This window comes from Molothrus aeneus, chromosome 8 (assembly GCF_037042795.1).
Source record: "Molothrus aeneus isolate 106 chromosome 8, BPBGC_Maene_1.0, whole genome shotgun sequence".
Taxonomy (NCBI): Eukaryota; Metazoa; Chordata; class Aves; order Passeriformes; family Icteridae; genus Molothrus; species Molothrus aeneus.
The window spans coordinates 33,307,690-33,327,295 of record NC_089653.1 but is presented as its reverse complement, the minus strand read 5'-3'; the positions used below and the strand labels follow the sequence as shown (position 1 = coordinate 33,327,295).

Below are 19,606 nucleotides of genomic sequence, written 5' to 3'. Positions count from 1 at the left end.
CATGTCCATGAGATTTCAGAGAGGGATCAGGGACTGCTGTAGATGTGATCCTATGGGCAGAGCTGTTAAAAACCAAAACAAGAATGAAATCACTGCTCTGGAAGTCCATGACAAATGGAAAAAGTCATCAAAGTCTTTGTCTACTATGCAAGTGTTCTGTTTTCCTCTAAGAGAATCTCAAGGATATATGGTGGGAATCCAGATGAGGACAACTGCATGCTGTTTGTCAAAGGCAAACCAAAGATCACTCTCAACCCAGGGAAAAGCTTTTATAACAGTTCCCAAGGATTTGTGAGTTCTGCAGGTTCCCCTGCTGCGGAATCAAAGCCACAAAGGTATTTTTTTCAGTTTAATAGAGAGAGCGTGGACGTGAGTGATGCAGTTGGATGCGTTAGGAGGAAGGAATGTGCTTGTGAAAGCAAATGTCCAGGGGAGGCTGGGGATGGACAACATCAATGGAAAACCATGGGGCACCTCTTTAGTCCTCTGGAGTAAAACAGTGCAAGATGCTTTTTATTCCCACTCATTTGGATGAACCCCAACATTTCCCAGCTGTGATGAATTCCAGTTCACTTTATTATTCAACATCAAGCCCAGATCTTAAGCTTCCTTTCTGTTATTTTTAATGCCCTTTAGCTGTTGGAAACCTGTCCTTGAAGGGTGTGTAGATCCCCCATGCACAGGTTGCTGTGTTCCAGTAACTAGAGGAGAATTTAATTCCTTTAGTAAACAGGGATTTCACTTTATATTCTCTTAATCTTTGTCGAAGGGTGTGCCTTCCTGCAGGAATGGGAAGTATGCAGCAATTGAGGAAACTATTTACATTCCATGTCAGTGATTAAAAGAACATAAAAACATAAAAAAACCATAAAACTGCTAATACAGGCTTTGCTGAACATACCAAACTCTCTTGTACCTGTAATAAAGTCAGATTTAGGAGATTGTAAGATGCAATCTCCACCTCTTTTAGAAGCAGGACAGGAAAATGCAATAAATTACCTTCACAGGCGTCTGTGTGACTGTGTGGATTTGGAGATGTTGAGATCTGCTCCTGAAAAAATACATTTATCAGTGATTATTTTTCAGCTGGGGTAAACTGGGATTATTTTTTTAGTGTGGTGGGGTGTCCAGCTGAAGGTTTGCCTTCTGGAAGAGCTGTGTGTGGTGTTGACAACATGAGGTTCCTCATCCCAGCAGGAGCTTTGAGGCAGTGTTAGGGAATGGAACAATCAGCCTTGCCTGGGTTTGGCATTTGTCACACAAGAGGCAGTTCACAGATCCCAAACCACCAGAAAAAATTGGTCAGGGTCTTGCAAAATCATTTTGCTCTTTTCTTCACAATTTCTGACTTTGATTTTCCTAAGAGATTATGGTCTGGGTGTTGCAAGTCCATGCAGAAGTTTTCTCAGTGTGTGCTTGTGTAGGTCAATTTTTGTTTCTGTAAATCACACCAGGCACTGGTCTGCAGGACTGGGCTGTGCTTCCCAGGGAAAACAGTGCCAAGCTCTTTGTGCTTGTCTGTGGAAGTTGTGGTTGTGTTTCTTCTGCCTGTAATGCTGGTGTTGTCTCTGGCACAAGAGGTGAAAGGAGCATCCTGCTCCTTCCAGGGACTCTGCAGGGACATGGAGTGGGAAATAATGACCAGGAGAGAAATGAGAGCGTGCATTTCTGCAGAGCAAACATCTGACGGCAGCAGGCCAGGCTGCACCTGTGGGTTCTGGACTCCAGAGGTGGGAAAAGCTCATCAAAAACCTGGGGAAGGGAGCAGCATTCCCATCCCTGTGTCCTGGGAATCTCCAAGGATGCAGATGAGCCCCTGCTCCCTCTTTCTGATATTCATGTGGAACATGGAGCTCAAATGCAAGCATTGAGACATTACTCACCTGCTGTAGGTAGGAGTGGAGAGAGAAACACAAACACCTTGTCTGGAGTAGAAAGGGGCAGCACAGGAAGCTCTGAGACGTGTGCTGTTATCTTTCTGTGGTTTCATGTAAGCATTGGAGAATGGTGGGGGTGGAGGTGCATGGGACCCCTAAATTACATAATTTCTGCATTGGGTCATGCAAAAAAAACCTGGATGTGATTTTCCTTGATTAGGAGGAACAGCTGCTTTGAGTAGTCTTGACATTAAACTCCATTTATTGAAAACCTTAGAGATTTTCCAAACCTTGAGTTAACTTTCAAAACACGATTCAGATACATTAGACAACCCCAAGTGGGGAGCAACGTGTGAAACCATCTGTTATCTGTGGAAATACTGAATGTCAGTTTGGTGTTTTCTGATATTTAGACCCATCAAAATGTGTTCATATGTACTGGGCAAGATGTTCTGAGTGACTTCTGGAAGAGTTACTGGTACCTGACTTGGCAGCCTAGGGTTTGAAATCTCGATGGCTTGCAGCTGTTGAGATTCCTTCTGTGGATATTCATTAAATACTTTGGTGATTAATTTCAAGGCACTGCCCATTTGTAATTGCAACCCCAAAATTATTTTGTGCTGGATTCAATTTGTCACAGGCAGTAAACCTGCGAGCGAGCTCACATTGCAAGTACATTCCTTACCATGATTTAGCTGCAAAAGATGATTGCACTCTTGAGAACCTTCAGCTCTGTAGTACCTTAAATGTTTTAGAAACACTTGTCATATGGAGAGATTTCCAGAATCAGCAAAGCATCCATCAGCTGCAAAATAAACCACTTTTTGGAGCAGCTGGCCAGGCTGGGGTGCATTACATGTGTAATACTGATGCTCTGCTGGTCTGCAAGGGACAGTAATGTATGCACTCAGAAATCCCTTGGAAGTTGATTGCAGCATGTGGGTCTTAGAGGGAAGCACTTAACGGCTGTGTCAGTGAAACAGAGCCCCTGTAAGATTAAATCTGAGCTGGAGAGTGGAACAGTCTGTGGCTACTGGCTGTTTGTCTGTGACTGGAAACGTTTTGCACTCTGTCAGGGCTAGGTCTGTACACAGCAAAGCTCCTCAGTGTTCTTTTAACTTCAAACATGTGAGTGACCCAGGTGAAGTCAGAGGAATTACTGATTTTCAAAGCTAATTTCATGCTTACATGATCTGCTGACAAAGGTCATAATTATGAATGTCAGAGCAATGTAACTGTGAACAGATGCTGGGGAACTTTCCCAGTGCTGACTCCTGTGGGTACCTGAGGCTGGGGATGTCACAGAAGGATAAAAAGCTGAGATAAGTTGAGGGCATATGAAGGTGAGGATGGAGGGAGGACATCAAGAACACCCCAGGTGTGTCCTGGACAGTTTCCTTCTGCCAGGATTTCATTGTCTAGCTTTGCAGAGGGAGCAGTGAGGGTGACATCAGTGTGCTTGTGGCTGGTGGGCCACTGGCAGTGTCCATTGGAACGTGGAAATGGAAAGAAAAAGCTGGAATATTTTAGAGGAGCTGGGTTCACTCTTCATTTTCCCATCATTTTATGCTCCTTTTTGTCAGGTTTATAGCCCAGCCTTAACAAAGCAATATAAAAAAGGCAATATATGAGGTTACATTGCTGCCTTTTATTCCCTCTGTAAAAATTTTTCCATTTTATCAGGAGACAAAATCCAGCTCAGGCCACGGTATAAGCCTCCATCTTATCTATAAATCCCTTAAGGTCCCAGAGGTCTCCAGAGGTTTAGGTCATCTCTGATTGTCCCCCCTGCACATTTTCCACATCTTCATGGAGACCCAGTACCCAGGGTGGGTTGGGATGTGTTGGAGGTCACTCTGAAAACTTTTCCCCAGCATTGAGGAGGCTCCAACAGAATTCCCTGGGCTGGAAATCAGGCAATAGCCATCTTCATGCACAGTGCTGCCATGACCAGCTCCAGTGAGGCTTCAGAGTTCAGCAATGTTTTGTTTCCTCTTTTTGGTTAAAAGAAAAGAAGTCGTTCTCTCCACTTTGTGCCCGACCTCCCTGAATGGGAGCACTGATTGGTGTGCAAGTGACATTGGAGCTGGATTAATTTAGCAGGGAAACAACCCATTCCCAGTGCCAAAGGAAATAGCTGACAGGATTTGATAATGAACTGACATGCTTCTATAGAATCAATGGCTTGAAATACAGAGAGAGAAACACATCTAAACAAACAAACCTCAAACAGAGAGCTGGGACCTGTCAGAATATACTTGCTATTGTAATTCTGTGCTGTGTCTTAGCCAAAAAACTGTGACCTCAGCCTGGTTTATCTGCAAGTGCTGGAGCTGGCAGCTGTACTGCAGCATTTCAGCCTCAGCTGACAGTTGGGATTCCACCAGAATTGAAGTAAAAAGTTTCACTTTCCTGGAAGGAGCAGATTTTCCCCTTCTGCAGTGGCACCATGGCAGTCAGGTGGTCTAACCCATACCAAAATATGGCAATTCAGCTACCAGAGCTACAGTAAATTTGGATCAGTCTGTGGCTCAAAGCTACAGGTATTTCCCACAGGTTTGTGGTTTAAAAATGCAATATTAGCATGGGGATTGAGAAACAAAGGTTTGTTCTATGTTTTTTAGCAATGGTAGTTGAAGTTGTGTGGTCAGTGCTACCTCTGGCTGTGTCATTTTGGAGTGAAAGGGTTCAGCCCCATCAGGAGAGAAACTGCTGCTTTCTTGGTCCATTTTTTTATCTTATAATCATGGAAAGTCTTGGGTTGAAAGGGACCTTAGAGATCACCTAGTTCCAACCCCCACAAACACGAGGAGTTCCCCAGAAGGAGTTCCACTCCTCGCATGAATACTCCAAAAAAAAAGGAAGAGTGAAAGAAGATATTTATATGCTGATATAACATGAGGATAAAAAGACTCAGAAATACAAATTCTGAGACATTTTTGTGGCTGTCATAAAGTCTATCAAGGTCAATCTTCTCTTCCAGTGCCTACAAATCAGCAGGATAATGGGGCTATGCCAAATCCCTGTAGAGAAGAGAGGGCTGTGTCCTACTCATATCCCAAACCCTGGTTTTGGGGGCACACTTGGGGTCAGGGGAGTCAGTGCTGCCCTGTCCCCACCCTGCAGCCTGGGCACAAGGGAAGGACTGAGGGATCAAACCCTTTTCTCTGGGAAAAATGAGATGTGGGAAGCTTCACACACAGTTGTGCGTGTTCTGCAGAACTACAGACCTCATTCACACAGCAAAAAGGATCAGTCTGGTGGGTGGGACAGGTGCAGGTTTCTCTGCACAAGTGTTTTCCTGAGCTCCCAGAGTGTCAGCCTGCTTTACTCTCTCAGAATACATTGCAGCAGTAGACTCCAATATTTTCTGAGCTGTGTTTTGACCTCCCTTTGGTGTGCAGAATGTGAGGTTTTCAGCACATCCCTTTGCTGTGGCTCAGCAGAGAGGTGGGGAGGAGAGCTGGCTGTGGGGAAGGAGCAGGAATGCTGTTCCCTCCCTCAGCCCCAGCGCAGTGACAGCGAGCACGGGCAACGTGCAATCCTCCAGGAGAGAAAATTCATAACAGGGGGGGAGACAGGAGATAAAAACCTTCTGGAAAGCTGGTGATCTGCTGCTGATAGTGCAGCCCACGTGGCGAGGAGCGCTGGTGTCCCAGCTCCCTGTGCAGGCTGGCAGGGAGGGGATGGGAGCGTCCCGCTGGAGCCAGCCTTGCCTCACAAACCTCCCAAGGCCTCCTCTCCTCACGTGGCTTTTCTATCTGCTCCTTGGGCAGGTTTCAGAATCCTTCTGCTTGTTGGGTTGTTTTTTGTGGTTTGTTTTTTTTTTTTTTAAATTTGTTCCTGACAAGAGTGAGCAGTGAGGGATAAATGCTGAGCTCTGCTCTGCAGCCTCAGTGCCCCGGCAGGCCCGGGCTGTTTGAGCTCCTCCTCACAACACCTGCACAGAGACCAGGTCAGATCCAGGAGGGTTCTCCTGACTTTCAGAAGCACTTGTGGATATTGTTTTCTGGCTTCTGAACCACAGGGAGGGCTTAAATAAGTTTTAAAAGCACAGTTGAGGGTGGGCAGGCCCTGGGTCCCTGGCAGTGCCCAAGGCCAGGTTGGACACTGGGGCTTGGAGCACCTGGGATGGTGGAAGGTGTCCCTGCCATGGCTGGGTTGGAATGAGGTGATCTTTAAGATTTCTTCCAACCCAAACCGTTCCATGTTTTTATGATTCATGGAATTTTCCCTTCCCTGAGTTTGCCCCCTGGGATTTTAGCTGGAGGTTGGATGTAGCAGAAGGGAGATAATAAGAGCAGGAGGAGGAAGACCTGGCAATGTGTGTCCATGTCAGAACAAACTGGGAAGAGATATCACAAGAGAAAAAAAATTCAAAAAGCAAGATGCAAGATTTAAGATTCTTTTTATGATGTCTTTCATTCTAATATTTAAGATTCATGTCCTCAAGTTTTTTCTGCTTTGCCACAAGTTTTTTAAAAAAACCAACAAACCAACCAAAAGCAAATCCCTGATAGTATTGTCACAGTCATGCTTAAATCCTAAGGTTTGGCAGCTTTGCTATGCTGTGGTCGTGGAGTTTAGATAAAAGCCTTCCCCTCACATCTGCCCCACATGATTTGTGTTTTGAGGTCCTGGGATATGGTTCTTCTAAGGCTGCATCCCTGCAGGGTTAGAAGAAGTAATTTGTATCACAAACTTAGTGTAGGGATTTTTTTTAAGGGGCTAAGGAGACACTGGTCATGCTGTTCTCATAGGATTTCATACCTCACTTTCCTTTAAAGATCTCAGTCAGGAACTGAGTGCAGGAGCTCCCATCTGAATGTTCATCTAGCCTGCCTCTCTTTTATATTTTTTTCTTTCTTCCTTCTTTCATTTCTTCTTCTTTATTTTCTCTTTTTTTTCCCCCGTTTCCAAGCTCCCTTACGAGGGATTTCCAGGTGTGTATGAATTTCCATAGGCACAGTAGGGCAGCCTTCAGCATTTCAAGCATTTCTTCCCTGCCAGGGCTGCAGGGAAGGTGGCCAAAGTGCACAGACCCCTCTCTAAAAACCTCAGGGTCCTCCTCTGCCACAAAATCCATGGAAAGAGGAGGGAAAGCAGGGGAAGGGAATTGAATGTGTGTCCACAGCAGAGTGTGATTCCTGGATGTTTCTCTGGGCAGGATCCGATTCAACATCCCTGATGTAAGAGCTCCTTTTCCATTTCTCGTGTGTGACTCAGGCTGCAGGCATGTCTGCAGAGCTGCTGCTGCTACAGCTGCCTCTCTGCACCTACCTCTGCCTCTTCAAAATGAAAAAGGGCAAGGAAAAGATAGAATTAAAAAAAAAAATTAGGGAAGAAAGAGAGAAAAAGGCAGGTGAAAGGGATTTGAGGACAAGATTTTTCTGAGTATGGGGCCGAATTCAGAGGGGAAGCAGACGCTTTGCTGGATGCTGAATTTGAGACTCTTTCCAGAAAATGTCAGTTCCTTTCCAAGTGACAGAGCAGTTTCTCATGGCTCCAAGGATGGCAGGAGGTGCTGCTGGAGGAATCCAAACCCATCCCTGCCTGCAGAGCGTGTGGGTCCAGGAGGTGCTTGTGCCCTGTCCCAGCCAACCCACCGCCCAGAGCCCCGCCGGGAAGGAGGGATCCCCACATTTATTTGTCTCATTTCCTCCCAGCAGAGTCTCAGGGAGGAATTTGTTCACATTTTGAGAGCCTCGAGGATGAGTCTGTTCACATTTTGAAGATGAAAAGCAGCGAAGTGTTGCGATATCAGCCAAGAGGGCTGATGCAAAAAGCAGAGTCTATATGAACAGTGGGGAGGAAATACATATATGGAAACATAAGCTTGGCAAGAAGGTGCTTTTTTCCCCCCTTCTTTGATGTCTGGCCTCAGTAATCCAGACAGATTCCTTCAAGAAATGGGTCCAATTTATTCCTCTGCTTTTATCTTTCTACCTGCTCCTCATTCATTTGAAGTAGCTGTGAAAAGTGCCTGGCTGTGTGTGGAAGGGTGCCTTTTGTAGGAATGAGGGAATTTGAGAACACTGGAATGATCCCACAGCATGGGACTATTTTTGGCAATTTGTGCTTCCCAGTCCTCCCAGAGCTTGCCTGTTCATCTGCCCCACATATTTGCAGCCTCTTGGTGTTGCTCAGTCCAGCAAAAGCTCTGTGTCCCCTTCCTATCTGATGCTTTTCCTTTCCCTAAGGGAAACAAGAGTTATGTTCAGTTTCAGCCCCAGTCAGGGTTTAGTTTCAATGCAGTCTTTCTCATGTTACATATTTTATCTGCCCAGCATACTCTGTTACAGATTATGTATTAAAAGGTCATGTTTTATTACAGTTTTTTCCCTGTGAAAGGAAAGAATAAGATGTATCTCCTGTGCTCTGATAATAAAACACGTAAACTTTTGGCTTCAGAAAAGCTGCATGTGACATTTAGGAATAAAAAAGCAAGCTCCATCACCAAATTAATCAGGAATACTTGCATACAGCCCACTCTGACTTCAGGGGAATGGCTTCCCATTCACATCAGAAATGAGTTTGATACATTTGAATGTTAGTTTTACTCTGGATGGTAGATAAAGAAAAAAAAATACACAACTGGATGGGAATTAGGAAATGGAAGTAGAAATATTTTTTCAACCTGGCCTGAAAACCATGGAAATGACAGTTTTCTTTACATTGCACACAGCCCTTCAGATGCAGCTTAGAACCTGTCAGCTGTGCCTCGTACTGACGTGGTTTGCAGACAGCTTCTGCCTTTTCTCCTCAGCACTGGGCCTTGCTTGCACTTTTTGACCTCCATCCCTCTCCCCCTCCCAAGCCACTGGTGAAGCAAACTCCACATCCCACCCCCAACCCAAACCCATTTATTCCTGCTCTAATTCAACACCAAGGCAGTAAATGCCTTATCAGTTTTGAAAAAAGCGGGCTGGATAATTCCAAGCAGATGTCTCCTTCTCCTCAATCACAACATCAGCTCTGTCTTGGTCACTCTTGATTAGCTGATTCTTACATAATGAGGAGCTGCAGTTAATGGCCACTTCTCTGTGGGCTGAACTTGCTGAAAAGAGCAGCTTTGGCCCTGGAGAACAAGAGGCTGATGAGGCAGTGAAATCAAGCTCAATGGAATGAGGCTGCATTATGAGTCATTAGGAGGGATGACGCTCTGGGAACAGATGAAATATCCCTGATGGAGACCAGTTGTAAAAGCACAACTCAGTGCTCAATAAATGTGTTGGGGTGACTCAGAAATCCAGGGGCCACATTTGTCTCTGGGCAGTGTTTCCTGTGCTGGATGTGTCTGGCCTTTGGAAGGGACACCCTTACACTCACTGCATGAAAGATGACTCTACCATTAATATGAAGAGTGATCAGACCCCTTGAATTTGCTGAAAAATGGGCAAATCTCCCATAAAGTGCCTGTTAGGTGTAGGATAATTTGACTAAATTGAAAACTCATCTAGTTGAAGACCGGATTGTTGGAAGCTACAGTTCCACAAGTTGCACAGACCAGTTAACAAGTTCCACAAGACCCCTTTAATAGCTTTTCATTGGACAAATAAAAATCTAACCTAGGAAAAAGGAGGGATTCTTGCTACACAAGGAATGAAAAATTGAATTTTTCATCCCTTACCCCTACGTAAGCAGAAAAAACCCCAAATACAAATAAATAATATCACATTATTAGCTGGGTGATAGTGTTGAGGTAGAAGTGATTGCAACAGAAACGCTTCAGAACCAAAAATATTTGGGGAGGAGAGGAGGGCATGTGCTAGAAAGATTTAATTGTATTATTAGAGAACTGGGTAGTTATTAGTGTCTTCTGAAAACAAAGCAGTCAGGAGCAAATAGCTGCTGTTTTCACTTGCTTTTGGGTTGGATTAATACAGTTTTTGTTCATAGAGGAGCTGATGATTTTAATCATCATTAAAATCCTCCTCACTTTGTTTTGTGGATGCAAATTGTGGCAAATTAATGTCTTTCCAAAGGATTCTGTGTATATTGTGGATAATGGATAAATGCAGGGCATGCATTTGACTTCCTTTGAGCTCAGAGGCCTGGTGATTTGATATAGAGACCTTTTTAAAAGGAAAACAAAGCCAGTTCTTGTTAAGATATTTTTACTTGGTAGCACCTGTTTGATCTTGTTAAATAGTAAGTGCTGTTATTTTCCAAAGAAGAGTATGGATTTTTATACTAATTTAGAGGAGTATCCATCAAAATTGTAGTAGGTCCTTGGGAAGAGTTGTGGGTGCCTCAGTGTAAAGATTGCTTTATGTTGATGGATTTGCCCAACTTGTCCTGCAAGAATCCAGCATTTTCCCTGAGCTTACCAATTCCTGGAAGAAAAATACTCAGCATTGTCTGGGCAGCATCAGAGGAACTGCTTTGTTTTGGATTTTCCTTGATGTGAATTCATCTGTTTCATTCCCACACCCCCTAATAATTTAATTCAGATCAATGGTGCAGTCCTTCTTGCTGCAGCACAGCTGGCATTGTTATGCACCAAAACCTCTGAGTAACAAGGAGAGACAACACTTGCACCTTCTTTTTCTTCAGAGCTGGTGCCACCAGCCCAGTGCCCATGGGACAGCATCAGGGTCTCCCCAGAGAGCCCCAAGGTGTTGGGGGCCAGCCCTGAGTCACCAGCAGCAAAAAAGAGCCAGCAGCAAACATATATATATTTTTTTATAAGTAATGAACTCACTTAGTAGGAAAAGGCAGGGTAGAGAATGAATTGTTTAACAGATTAATGTGAATGTCTTTTATATTTTATAAACCTCTTAATTCCCTGGTGTGCTGAGCCAGGTTTTGTTTATGTACATGGAAACACGAAATCTTTTCCAGTCCCTGTGCAAATAACACAGAATTGGACTTCATTACGTTGGCTAATTTAACAAGTCCTGGGAGGCTTTTTGTTACTGGGGAATCGAGGAGGAGCCACGAGCCCAGAAGTGCTGCAGCAGCACAATCTCTTGGAATGAAATAATCTGCCTTTCCTTTCAGAGATCTCCAGGAAGCCTTTGCCTGGGAGGCCTGAGCTCAAAGATTTGGGGCAAAACCCAACTTTTCCTCTGGGCTACCTGGGCAGGCAGGAGCCTTTCAACCCAGCTCCTGCTGCAGCACACTCCTAATGAATAAGTAATTTATTACTTATAAAAAACTAGATATTTGCTGCTGGTGACTCAGTGCTGGCCCCCAACACCTTGGGGCTCTCTGATGTTGCCCCTGAGGCACTGGGCTGGTGGCACCAGCACTGGAAGAAAAAGAAGGTGCAATTATTAACTCTCCCTATTATTCAGTGGTTTAGGTGCATAACTCATATTGGTTCCTCAACAGAGAGTTGGAAGCATCTAGTTTTAGTGGGGCTCTGAGCTTTAATGAAGGATTTGGAGGTCTTTTCTTTATAATGAAAAGCATTAAAATTCTAAGACTGGGAATTTATTTCTCTCTCATAACTAGTGGATAATCGTGGTGCTGAGAAGCAGGGCATTTAAAACTGCTGATATGATTGCTGCTGTGCCAGTTAAATAGAACTAATGCAAGCATTGCATAAATATTTTAATAGCTTTTTACTGTATTTCTTTAGAAAATGTTTAAAGAGCCACCTAATGTCAGGCAGAGATACTTCCTGAGTAAACACTTGTTAATTCTCTTTTAATGGCTTTATTAACATTGTGTAATTGAATATTGATACATTTAGCAGCCTTTTAAGCATCCTGTTTTATTGAGGTGTTGCACTCACATATTGATAAGTAGCACGACGTTAGAGCACTGATTAATGGCATCTTTGCTTAGTTCTCTTTGAACTGGTTCAACATGAAAGATGAAGCATAGGTACAGGAGAGCTGTCATTTTTATCATCTTGATGTATTTTATATGCATAGTTTGTACCACTTAATTGAGCTTCATTTTGATTCCCAGTCTGCCCAGTTAGTACAAGTATGATCACACTGCCAGAGATAGGAGAGTCTAAATTTTTTACTCTGTGAAATGTTGTCTTTTATCTCTTCCCTTATGAATAATTTACTTGTTGGTACAGCTTCAGAAGTGAATCCTGTTCTGCAAAAACATATATATTTTACTGGGAAAAGCAAGGATTACAGTGATATTAGCTTTCTCCTTGGAAACTCTCCTCACAATATAAGAAATCTGCAGAGGAGGATGCCTTGTCTTGTGTTCCTGGTCTTAGTTGCAGTGGTTTTTCTTCTTTCCTTCCATCAAAGCTCTGGCATTACCATTCATATTTAATCATAGCATGGCTGCTTTTCTCATCTCCAGTGTTCCCCTTTGCTTCTCTATGCATATTTTTCACACAGTTCAAGCAGGGTGAAAATTTATCCAAGAGCAGAGGGAGCATGGAAGATCATGTAGTGTCTGCAAACCACATCTCCAGGGCTTTTTCCAGTGCTGGAATTTGCATACGAGCTGAGGTGAATTTTCTAGGTCTTCCTATGTTTATTCTGAACCATTGTTAAGACAATTAGAAAGGAAAAAAAACCCCTCTTTTGTTGGCTTCCACGGAATCCTCTAATTAGGGGTTGTGGTGTGGTGTGGTTGGGCTCTGCTCCCAGGGAACAGGGACAGGATGAGAGGAAATGGCCTCAGGCTGGGCCAGAGCAGGTTCAGGTTGGGCATCAGGAGCAATTTCTGCCTGGAAAGGGTGGTTTGACATTGGAAAGGGCTGCCCAGAGAGGTGTCCAATGGACACCTGGATGTGATGGCAGAGAAAAGAAGCTGAGATAAGACACACACGCATTGGAATCATCTATGGAAAATCTTCCTGGGCCAGCAAGGTTGTACAGGAGCTGCTGCAAATGAGAGCAGAGTGATTGTGGTGAGCCCTGGAAGTCAGGAGATCACTTATGCACCCAGCTGGATGCTGAAACCTGCTCTGGTTTTCACTCCTGGAGGGATTCTGAGATCAGAATTTATCAGGGAGGGATTATTGGAATGCAGAGATAAGGAAAAATAAAGATAACATCTCAGTCTGAGCAAAAGATGAACGTCAGGGATGTGACTGACAGTATTGATAGGGCTAAAGCAGCATTCCTTTCACCCTGGCAGTTGCACACCTGGTATGAGGCTGAGAGCCCAGCTGGGATTGGAAGAAAAGGTTGGGAAGCTGTCTTTCCCTTCAGGAAATGAAGTCAGGAAAGAAGCATAAGGAAAATGATATGATATGATCATTCCTGACTAAAAATGGTACAGGAAGCATGGGTTGGATCATGGGGATACATTGATCATTTAAGGTCATCTTAATTTGCAAAGCTGTGTTAATGTCAGTGATGAGCAATTCCTGTGGCTTCTCCATGACAAGATTTTTCTGTTCTTTAAATGAAAAGATGATTTGGAAGAACAGTAAGCTGGGAGGAAGACAACTGGTGGAAATGGGAGAGACCACACTGATCACAGGAGAGATCCTTTGCTTGCAAAACTTATGGTAAAGGGAAAACCACTGGAAAATGCATCATAAAAGAGAATTAAACAAAGCCACTGGAGTGCTTCATTCCTGACAGAATTCCCTAAAGGGAGAGACACTTCCAAGGATGGGGCAGCCACAGCTGCTTTGGGCAACCTGTGCCAGGGCCTCCCCACCCTCTTTGGGAGGAATTTATTTCTCATCTCTAGTTTAAATCTACCCTCTTTCAGTGGCAAATGGACAAAGACTGGGCAATGGTGTTGGGTTGAAATTTGGTCAGGGAAAAAGTAGGAAATGTGAGTCTTAGAAAGAAGTTTAGGATGTGATTTAAGTTTAAAATTAGCCCACTTTGGAGCTTGGATGTCTTTGTGCTTTTTATCAGCTGTGTGTGTTTGGTTCAGAGGGGAATGGGAACTGCACCCAGACATGCTTAGAGAAGAACAAATGTTCTATATTCAGATATTTTAGTGAAAGTCAATTCTCATATATTTCCATGTATTACTCATGTCATTGCATGAATCATTGCGAAAGATATGGAGAGGAGAATAAAAAAAAAAGTTCAATTGGGAAGGCCTGGTATTTTTCATACATTGCCAGTTATGACATTTAATCTTAATTGTGTCTGAATTTGACTGATTTTCCAATTGCCTGAGTTTAGCAAGAGTTATGTTGTTGCTAGGACACAGAGACTTCATGTGATACAACTGTCATCAACCTAAAAGAATGACTTTAAAGACTGAATCTTAGATTTGCACTCACAAGTACATTTTGAGCAGTGCAATCCTAATGCAGAAGGACCACAACATCCTTACTCTGAGATAAAATCATCTGAGATAAAATCATTGAGCCGTGGTTAAGAAATGTCTCATTTTTAAATCTTTCTGTGGATAAATGGGAAAGAGGAGCGTGTCCACCCTTGTGGTCATTTCCTGTGGTTCCTTAGTCATGGTTTGCTTGGCCTTTTCATGGTCTCAGTGGTGAAGTTTGGTCTGTTTTGGTTTTGTTCTGTCCCATGAGATGTCCCTGCCCTGTCCATTTCTGCCACTGGTGTGCTGCCTCCTTTTGAAAATGAATAATTTTTTTTTGGGCACAGTCAGAACTCCTAGCCTGTATTTTACACAGGATTTTATTGTGCATTCCCTCCAAGGGCACCTCTGACTATCATGGCCTTGGGGAATTCAGTCCTTGTGTTCATGTGGGCCTTGAACCATCCATGCAGTAATTCCAACTCCCAATTCCATAGTGGTGACTTCCCAGGCCACCTCTGGGATGTTTTTATGGAAAGGTTTGAGGCTGTGGGTTTTGTGAATCAGCTGAGTGCCTTGAGCAGCAGCAGCACTTCCATGTCTGACCCTCCCAGCCCTAAAAGTCCTCAGCAGGATTTCTGTAATGATGTAGAGTAAGAGCTGTGGGGTCCTTGGCAGGTGTGATTCATGTCCCTAAAGCCACCAAAGCTCTGCAGGTGGCTGAGATGGAGAATTGCTTCCCCTAGATGTAGTAAATGAACCAAGTGCTAATTGGGTTGAGCTATTTATAACTGTGAGCCAGCTCTTACTGCAGGTCACAGCCCTGGCTGCATTGCCAGACCCAAAATGTTGTCCTGGGTGACCTGAAAGGTCCTTTGTTAATCCTCAGAGATAACTGGCATAGAAATGGACTCAGTAAGGCTCAGCTGTTAGTTAGGAATCTTCCATGGCCAAATTATGGCCATGTTTGGGTTCCAGTGAGTTCACATCACAGGATCCACTCAGCCACATTTATTATCTCTACATGGTCAGAGAATCTGTAGGATGGTAGGAGTGGAGCTGGGGAATCCTTTGGTTTCTTGCTCTTCTGTTCTGTAGACAGAGATATTTCTGGATAAAGGCACTAGAATATTGTTTTTGTTTGTTTGGGAAAAATACTTTGCAGGAAAACATTGTAATTTTTTTTTTTCGTGAAGGATTGTAGAGACTGGCATAACAAAAATGGGATTTCTGGACAAAACCCTCAAGCTAACAATTATTCAAAGTGCAGGGTATGGTACTCCAAAATAATCATTGATTTGAACTGAGTATGGAATTATTAAGGTTGGAAAGTCCTCCAAGATCATCAAGTCCAACCATTAAGGCCACCACTAACCCATGTCCCCAGGCACACAAATAAGAGATCCATTTAGACCATGCTAAAACATTTAATTTCCCAACTCTATAGAGAATTTTATTTTCATAACTAAAACTTTTGCTGAATATCAACTTTTTTTTTTGGTTGGAACTTCATATTTCAGCACAGGAACATGGTGCAAGGCCAAGGCCACTGCAGGGTGTGATGAGCACAGTTGGAATGTGATTCATCTCCTGAGTTCATGATAAACTGAAAGAAGTTTGAAATTCATGAGAGCAGAAGACAATGAGTATTTTACTAGGGCCATTTAGGACTGTCATTTGCATGAAATTAAAGATGGTCCCTTATAAATTTATGTATGAAGTTCTGACAATCCACATCATTTTGGAGACAGAGATTTAGAGGGTGATACTGGAATAACATTTGGTAGATATATTGCTAGATCAAAGTCTGTTGATATTAATATGAAATTTCAGTTTTCTTTATCTTTTACAAGGAACTTTTTTTTTGCCCTGAGGAGTCTCCAGTAATCAGTGGTTCAGCAGGATTTTAGCAGGCCCAGGGAAGGGTAGAACCCTCTTTTCGCACACTTTGCTGCTGGATGTCTTTAAATATTTTCTCCAAAAGGGCACTTTGGAGGTGAGAATTCAGTAAAAAACTCCTTTATCCAATGTGAAAGCTCAGCGTGGCCAAACCCTGATGTTTCATGGTGTCCAGAAAAGCTCTTGTGCTCTGAGGGTGGAGTGGGATGTAGGACAGATACAAATTCAGATGCCAGGGAAGAATGTGAGCAGGGATGTTGTAGGCCAGAAAAACAGGAATGGATGATGTTCTGCTGGAGAAATATGCTCATGTTATCACCCTTGGCTACCAATACTGACTTAGCTTGGGGTTTGGATTAATTGCTACAAATTGGGGGGGTTTGTGCTCACCAGAAAGTGCTTTATTATCACAAATACAGCTGACATCATGCAGCTGCCAGCATCACTTAAAATAAAAAATTCCATCCTCTTACCTCTTCTGTGTTTTAATGTTTGCATCAGCTTGCCAGGATATCAGATCATCTTCCCCAAGTGTCTGTGGCCACTGACCTGGTCATATCTGAGGATTTTACATCCTGACCTGGTCAGCAAAATGTGTTCCAGAGCTCCAGTTTCACTGCTTATCTCTATAGCTACAGAATGTATCTCTAATGAATCATTTCCAGAACATCTGGATGGCTGTGGATAATGATATCCAACTGGAATTTATCTAGTTATTTATGATTAATATTTTATCTATATGGTCATGGAATCACAGAATGGTTTGAGTTAGAGGAGACCTTAAAGCTCATCTCATCCCACCCCTCTGCCAAGGGTCCAGACCAGACCAGGTTGCTCATGTGTAGAAATGTTGTTTCAATAAAATCCTTTTTATTTATTTACAAAATACCTGTTTATCCTGATAGAAACAGAGGATTTCCCCTGTAAAACAGAGGTGGGTGAGTGAGTGCAAATATCTCCAGACGATTTGGCCATCCAGGTGTTCCCAGCTGTGAGATCAGCTGCTGATGGAAGGTTCTCGGACAGTGGCAGTTCCTTTGACTCTCCTGCTTGTCCTCCTGTGGCCCAGCAGAGTTCTGTGCCTTCCAGGCTTGTATTCTGAATGTTTTGGGATTATTATGAGGCTCTGGGAATTCCATAACCTCAGATGGACAGAGGAGTGAACATCTACTACCAGGTGATTCCTTCTACTCCTACGTTCTTGTGATTCCTTTGCAAACTATTAATGTCAGGAAATTTTATCAAGCAACACTGTAATTAGGTCATTTGAGGATGGAAATACAAAGATCAGGGACCTAGAGTATTGGGTGAGCTTTTGTGACCTATTTAAATTATATCTAAGCATAAAAAGATAAAGCTCCATTAAAGCAAAGTTACAATCCATTTTTTATAAGAGTCTTACCTGCTGGATAGAAAATATTCCTTTCTCAGGTGCAAATTATCTATAGATGGTGCTTTAAAAACACTTTCAATATTAACATTTTGGGGTTTTAACTTGGTTTGGACTTAATTTTTCAGATTACCCTTTAAAACCTTATGCATTACGAGCAAACACGTACACAAGACCTGATTCACATTCCACTATGGTTTAGTTAATGATGTCAACACAGGAAGATAAAACAGAATAAACATTAATTTATTTTTGTGTCCATGCAAGCCCAGTGTAGTGCAGTGACTGATTTCTTCAGGGAAAAAATATCTTTGACCATAGTGTTGGACCAGGTCCCTGCAATCTGTCCAAGTCAAGCTTTCAATATAATTTTCAAGCATGTTTCTTTGAAGAAAGTATTTGACCTAGTAAACCATCATATTTCACTGTCACAATTATGATTCCCTTGGGAATTAGCCATGTTTATCCAATTTCACATGTTCTGTTGTGCTATTCTTCACTGTTGGGAAGCTGATGCTTTGGAAATGCAGTTCTGGAAGGGAATTATGTGACCTTGAAGGACAGACATGCAGTTTATATCTACTTGCTCTTTTTTCAGTTTATATCTACCTGTTTCTTTCTCCAGTTTATATTGACCTGCTTTTTCCCCAGTTTATATTTACCTGCTCTTCCTCCAGTTTATATTTACCTGCTTTTTGTCCAGTTTCTATTTACCTGTTTCTTTCCCTAGTTTATATCTACCTGCTTTCCCTCCATTTTATATTTACCTGTTTCTTTCCCCAGTTCATATTTACCTCCTTTTCCTCCATTTTATACTTACTTGTTTCTTTACCCAGTTTATATCTACCTGCTCTTCCTTCAGTTCATATTTACCTGCTGTTCCTTCAGTTTATATCTACCAGTTATTTCCCCAGTTTATATTTCCTCGTTTCTTCCCCCAGTTTGTATTTACCTGCTATTCCTCCAGTTTATATTTACTTCCTTTTCTCCCAGTTTATATTTACCAGTTCTTTCCCCATTTTATATTTACCTGCTTTTCCTCCTGTCTATATCTCCCTTCTCTTTCCCCAGTTTCTACCTCCCAGTTCTTTCCCTAATTTATATTTACCTCTTTCTTTCCCCAGTTTACATTTACCAGTTCTTTCCTCCATTTATATCTACCTGCTTTTCCCCAGTTTATATCTCCCTGCTCTGTCCTCAATTTATATCTCCCAGTTCTTTCTCCAGCTTCTATTTACCAGTTCTTTCCCCAGTTTATATTTATCTCCTGGTCCTCCAGTTTATATTTACCAATTCTTCCCCCAATTTATACTTACCTGTTCCTTTCCCCAGTTTATATCTCCCTGTTCTTTCTCCAGTTTAGATTCACCAGTTGTTTCTCCAGGTGATATTTACCTGCTTTTCCCCTGTTTCTCTCTCCCTGCTTTTCCTCCAGAGGTCTCTCCCAGCTCCTGGGGACAGAGTGGGGAATGGAGCCATGGACAGACAATAAATCAGAGCCTTGCAGGGAGTTCTGCTCCTTCTTTATTCCAGGGAATCTGTGATGGGATCAGGGCTTGGAGTGCACAGCCCTGCTGAGGGACATGGGGATATCAGAACCAAAGGAGGAAACTTCCATGAAGGCTCTGGAAAGAGGGCCCTGATCTCAGTGACAGTTTTGTTATGCCTTAGGGAGATGCAGCAGCTGTAGGGGGTTGCCAGTCTGAAGTGGTTTGGGTTGCAGTGTTTGAGTTGGTTTGGGTGACGCTGCTGGGCTCCCAGGCATGGGAAAAGGCTTGGAAGGAAAGCTGGGGAACAACCAGCCTGACCCATCAGCTGTGAATCCCTCCTCTGACTGCAGAGGAAATGATTGGAGATGAATAAATGGAGCCTCAGGGGCTGGGCTGGGAGGGGTGTGGGATCCAGTCACACTTTCTAGGCAAAAACAAACTCCATCTGTAAATGGAGCTGAGAAACCTCTGAGTCTGGGCAGGACAGGCTGTGTCAAAACCTGATTTGGGCAGGGAATTAAGGGTTGATCCTTTTTGGGACAGACAGGGAATTCTTGACACTTGTGTGTCCTCCAGCAGCTCTTACATCTGTGTGTGACTTGTCACAGTGACTGAGATATCTCAATCTAAACTCTATCAACACTGGGCTCTTTTGGGTTTGGTTTTTTAAAAGGAAACTTGTTTCAGTGAGTTGGTCTGAAACACTGGGACAACAACAAAATATTTGCTATATACTAGCAAGTGTCACAGCTGAGATTTATGCTGTAAAGGGCTTTTCTACAGAG

At 43.1% G+C, this 19,606-nt stretch overlaps 1 protein-coding gene across 1 annotated transcript in view; it reads left to right on the top strand.

Annotated features, from left to right (window-relative positions):
• Positions 1 to 19,606, top strand: part of ADAM12 (ADAM metallopeptidase domain 12) — a 184,193-nt gene that overhangs the window by 48,635 nt on the left and 115,952 nt on the right. The window lies entirely within an intron of this gene.